The sequence below is a fragment of the Hippichthys cyanospilos genome, unplaced genomic scaffold, assembly GCF_059441005.1.
Source record: "Hippichthys cyanospilos isolate Australia breed blue-spotted pipefish unplaced genomic scaffold, RoL_Hcya_1.0 HiC_scaffold_124, whole genome shotgun sequence".
Classification (NCBI taxonomy): Eukaryota; Metazoa; Chordata; class Actinopteri; order Syngnathiformes; family Syngnathidae; genus Hippichthys; species Hippichthys cyanospilos.
Window position 1 is genome coordinate 1 of NW_028283480.1, and position 5,519 is coordinate 5,519.

Genomic DNA, 5,519 nt, shown 5'->3' on the forward strand with positions numbered 1-5,519 from the left:
ACAAAAATATTTAATGGGCCCCAAATAGACCCAACCCCTCAATTGGAGGACGAAGCGAAAACTCTCCTCTATCCCCCATCTCTTCCATCATCCCCCCAGTAAGTTATTTATCGGCTTCCTGAGGGGATGGTGTCAGTGGATAGCCAAATAACCGATGTAAGTTTATTGACTCGCTCATGTACTTATACGCACTGGCACACATGCATTAGTTCATACAGTCACAAAGAAGGCTCTGTAAATCTAACCAATAATTCAAAAAATATCCACCCATTTAGCGGTTATATCGCACACCCTCTCATTTTGGAGATAAATGCTAATTTTGTGTGTGTGTGTGTGTGTGTGTGTGTGTGTGTGTGTGTGCGTGTGTGTGTGTGTGTGTGTGTGTGTGTGTGCGGGTGTGTGTGTGTGTGTGTCTATTTCTCTCTCTTTATATATATTATATACACACACACACCCAAAGGCGACAGGAGGAAGAAAAGTACTGCTTCGATGACACTTAACTCTGTTTCTATGTTTATTTGGTCCACTTAAGATCCGTCTGATATGCATGGTGAGATTCCGCAGGGAACAGACGGTACCCATGCACCAAATCACCATAAATAAAGTAAGTTCCCCCATTTTAATCTTCCTGTTGCTGCACTTCACAAATAAAAAAGTATGATTTGTTTTTCTTGTTAACCTATTGCAGGATGAGGTGGTGATCAAGGTGGAGTGAGACCATCCTGTTCAAATTGGAGTTGGGGGTAACCTATATATTTACTCACCTGACCGCAAAGGTCAATGAGTATGGTTTGAGCCATCACAACACACAGTTTACAGAAATTGTGGTGAGTAGATAACTGGTCCTATTCTGTGACACCTCAATTCAAAAGGTGGCTTCCCACATAGCAAAATTCATCCGGCTCTTATATGGGCCACAAGCTTGCATTTCTTCTGGCCCAGTATACGGCTGGGTCCTCGGGCCAGTTCTGGCCTAAATACATCATGCCGTTCAAATCAAACAATACTGGGCCTAACATGGCCCAGTATGTTTATAATTATTGAAAAATGGCTGTGGTTCACTTCTGGGCCACATGCAGTCCTGTTGTAAATATTTTGGCCCAGTTGTGGCCCATACACTACATATCTATATTAATTGAAACCTCTCCTGCTGGCCCAGCTTTGGCCCACACACTACCTACCCATATTAATGTAAAACCCTCCTGCTGCCCCAGCTCTGGCCCACACGCTACACACCGATATCAAATCTAAGATGTGTTGCTGGGCCAAATGCGGCCCATAAAAGGCTGTGTTGTTGTCATGGAGATCTTGAATGTTTTCATCAGTATTTGTGAAATGCTGAAACATGACACTCCAGATTGTTTTTAAAAAAATAGATAAAGGCATCTTTTTAGTACAGTCCTACTTTCTCAGTTGTTGAATGTGTGTGTGGGGGGGGTGGGGTGGGGTGGGGGGGTGCTAAAAATGGCAAGTGACCGATGCTTTAAATATTAAACAAAATACTCATGTATCATGTTTTAACATTTCAGAAACACCAGTGAAAAATGCAAAACTTCATATGTGAAACTGAATGTTTGCGTGGACATGGGTGTTTAGAAACACTAGACTCAATATTCTTTTAATTACAAAACTGATTGGTTTATTTTTCAAAACAGGCAATACGAACAGTGAAAGTGCAAAACTATAAGCTTGAACAACAAACAGCCTTAAACAAAATACGTCATAAAAAGGGTGAAAAACTACAGGTTTGAACCACTAATTTAAAACCTGCAAATTCCTGCAAGTTTTTTTTTTCCTTTAATTTAGACTTTGTCACTCATCTGGAATCGGCGTTTTCTTCCTCCTTCTCTATCAACTGCCAGCTGCAACCATCTTTTTATAAAGTTCTCTACGTCATGTTTGGTGGCTGTTTTTGTGAGGGTTTTTTTTCCTGACAGCAGCTGAAATGAACAACCATTTTAAAAAAGCCCAATATTTACCAATTAGGACAGCCTTTAATTGGAGGGAAGTCATTGATATTTTGCCATTCACACCTGTCCAATTAATCTCCTTTGCCAGGCTGTTGGACATTGTTTTTTTCATTAGACGCCACACTGTGTCTTTGACATCACTTCCACCAATCAGACTCAGGTTGTTTATCTGAAAAAAAAAAATCTTTTTTCAGCCACATCTTGCTGCCTGGCTTTCAGTAGTTGCAGTTTTGCTGGTCAAGTATCATCTCCTGCTTGGTGAGCATTTCACGCATTAGTGCTGAAAAACAAACAAAGTATATAAAGCATTAAAAAAAATCTAAAAGATCTTACTCGCCATGTCATTGAATGGATTTGTTTCAATCATAAAAGTAGAACGGTTACGGTAATGTCTTTTCACACTTGACCTTTATATACAGTTAACGATGGACAATATTCAATTTCAACCTCAGTACTGTACCATCTTCTTCTGCTTATCGGGGGTCATTTCGCGGGGGCACCAGCTTCAGCAGAGAGGGAAGACTTCCCTTTTCTCAGCCACATTGGCCACCTCCTCAGGAAGGATCCCCAGGTGTTCCCAGGTCAGCTAAGAGACATAGTCTCTTCAGCGTGTCCTGGGTCGCTCTGGGGCTTCCTCCCAGTGGGACATGCCCTCACTTAGGAGGTATTCTAAACATGAACAGATGCCCGAGCTAACTCAGGAGCAGTGGCTCGACTGAGCTTCTCGCCTTTTATTTCTTAGGGATAGCCTCGACACCCTGTGTAAGAAACTAGTTTCGGACGCTTGTTTCCAGTATCTCGTTATTTCGATCATGACCCACAGCTCATGACCATAGGCGAGGGCAAGAAGATGAAAATACTTTTCTTGTTAAAAACTCTTTGTAACTAAGACTCTCTTACCTGTTGCAGATTGCAATTGTTCTTGAGTCCTTAATGGTGTGAGCTTTGAATGTGACCATGGGTTAAGATTATCTAAAAAGATAGAATTATTTTAGTATACAGAAGGAACATTATTTTTTGTTGCGCATTAGAAGTTACAAAAGACATCGATCATTGCGTTTGAAAATAATAAAAGAGAATGGGGAAATTAAAAAAAAGTTGACAAGAAAATAGAAAAAGTGACTCCCTGGACTTTAAGATCATTACCTGGCTTGCAATTATTTTTAAATGAATATTGAATGATGAGAAGATAGCCCTGAAAGGGACAGTGTGTAAGATTTAGACCATTTTTCATTAAAAAGGAATATATTAAATGATTGTAAATTTCAAAAACTTGCAAATGAATGTGTTTTTAAAGACCAACAGTATGTTTTAAATACTGTATAAACATAGGTCTAGTTATCATTAAATGATATTATTACATGGGGGGGTGGCACTTCTCCGGAGGTGACCATACGTTTGTTAAAGCTACATAGAATGGTAAACACAGCACCTCCTGCTGTTCGTGATGAAAAACGGTCGAAATCTAACACATTGTCCTTTAAACACCAGAGAAAAAGGCAATCTCTATTCAACATATTAAAAACATTTTCTCGTTTCCTCCCCTTTTACCTCATTTCATGGGTTAACTTCAATGAAACTGTAAAATTTGAATTTAAGACATCTATCTCACATGTTATGAATTAATGAGAAAAGTTGGATGTAACCATACCTTTAATGGGCCACTCACAGAGATAATTTTGTTGAGGCACTTGATGACTCTGGACTTTAGCATGTGTTCCCTGGAAAGGTTCTGTGAACAGAATTTGCACATAGTAAGTTAATAGCCTATATTTTGAACAAAATATAGCTACACATTTTACCCGTGAGCTTAATGAAAGTGAACTTTTGTGTGGCTATTTATTGTAATTTTTAGGGCCAGTGTGAAAACTATCAAACAAGCACTGGTGCAAACTTAAAAGGACTGACAGGGAGAGTGGTATGGTTCCAAACAGGACAGCTACACCATTTTGTAGGAGCAGATAAGATTTTAAAATGAATTCACATCCTTAACTATTAAATATTTTACTGAGTAAATATAGACCATTAAGAATGTGATATGTGTAAAAACCTACGCTCAAATTGGTGACCCCACTGTAAACTGTTTGTCCTGGTCTTCATTACAAGGACGATGCTAGGCAAATGTTCTCATGTGTTATTTCACTTTGGATTTGGCTGGCAGAGTTTGGATGAGAAGAGATGGGAGGATGGATTGTTGTATATACTGGTGGATGACTTGGTGGAGCACAGGGTAAACCACTGTCACCCTGCTGAAGTATTGCGTCATCCTCACTGTCTGACAAATTTGGAGCTTGCGGAAATTGTTTGCTTGGCCTAAAAACACATCGAGCACTTCACTGTTTTCTGAAAAATACATTTTAATACAATACTGACAGACTGACTTTCAAAGAAGTATTGCAGATCAGGCAAAGAGATTGTACATACCTCATTCAAAGTTTTTTTTTTTTCCATGACTATATACATGACTATTTAGACTGTAGATTCTCACTGAAGGCATCAAAAACTATGAATGAACACATGTGGGGTGTACTAAACAAAACACGTAAAACAATTGAAAACTTGTTTACAGTATTCTAGTTTCTTGAAAAAAAAAACATTTTGCTCTGATTAATGCTCATGGTTCTCTCAATGAGCAAGAAGTAGTCACACAAAATGGTTTTCACTTCACACATGTGCCTTAAGTAGTGCTTTTTGGAGTTGGGATCACTAGTTGTGTAGTCGAGAGCCCTATGGGCAATTGTTACAAAAAAATAACATTGATGAACAACTGTTATAACTCAGATTGAGGCAATCAGCACTCAGCTAAATAAAAAATAAAAATGAGTGTCTGTTGTTACTTTAGCAAAAAAAATTGAGTGAAAATGTGTGTTCTAATAATTGGCCTGTTCTGCATGTAAAGCATACCTTTATTGCGATGTGGTTCTGGCTGAAAGACAAATCAGCCTGTGGAGAAAAAAGACACATATTATTTCTTAAATGAATTAAATGTATGGTAACCATTTTTAGGCAGAACCAAAACTTCCTTCCCCACCCAGTTCGTAAACTGAGGCTTGCAAAGTTACTCTTTGACCATTAGAGGCAGTTTGGGATGGCTCAGTGTGCTCGGGGGGTTCAGCGATCCTGCCCTGTTTTGCAATCCCCAATGGTGGGTCAAAGTGACCCTCTTTTTCCTCCTGACCAGCAGCCACAACAGTCATCATCAAACACATTTCATGCAAATTACGCTGCAACTTTTCATACTCCTTTATTTTCTCTGGTTAAATTTCTCCTCTTTATCCATCCACTTTCCTCCATCTTCTCCCTCAACTCTTTTTCCACTGCAGTGACTTCCCTTTCTGCCATTTGAAAATCCTTAGCCAAATGTACATTTATCTATTAACCTTTTTATCCTCCTTCCATTTCACCCACACTTTTTCCACTTTGCTTGTTTTACTTTTTGCTTCTCCTTTTCCACACATGCTAAGAACTGACTTTCTAGTTCTCTCCATAACTCATCCATTCTTTTATGCCATCCTCCACCATAACTTTCACAACCAAATTTACAACATT

The 5,519-nt window shown here is 39.0% G+C and overlaps 1 long non-coding RNA gene across 1 annotated transcript; it reads right to left on the reverse strand.

Annotated features, from left to right (window-relative positions):
- Nucleotides 1-1,936: 1,936 nt before the first annotated feature.
- Nucleotides 1,937-5,020, reverse strand: LOC148404943 (uncharacterized). The gene is made up of 4 exons (XR_015864592.1): nt 4,875-5,020; nt 3,622-3,702; nt 2,871-2,942; nt 1,937-2,250 (listed from the first exon to the last, which is right to left on the reverse strand). It is a non-coding gene; the product is annotated as an uncharacterized LOC148404943 (long non-coding RNA).
- Between the last annotated feature and the right edge of the window lie 499 nt (nt 5,021-5,519).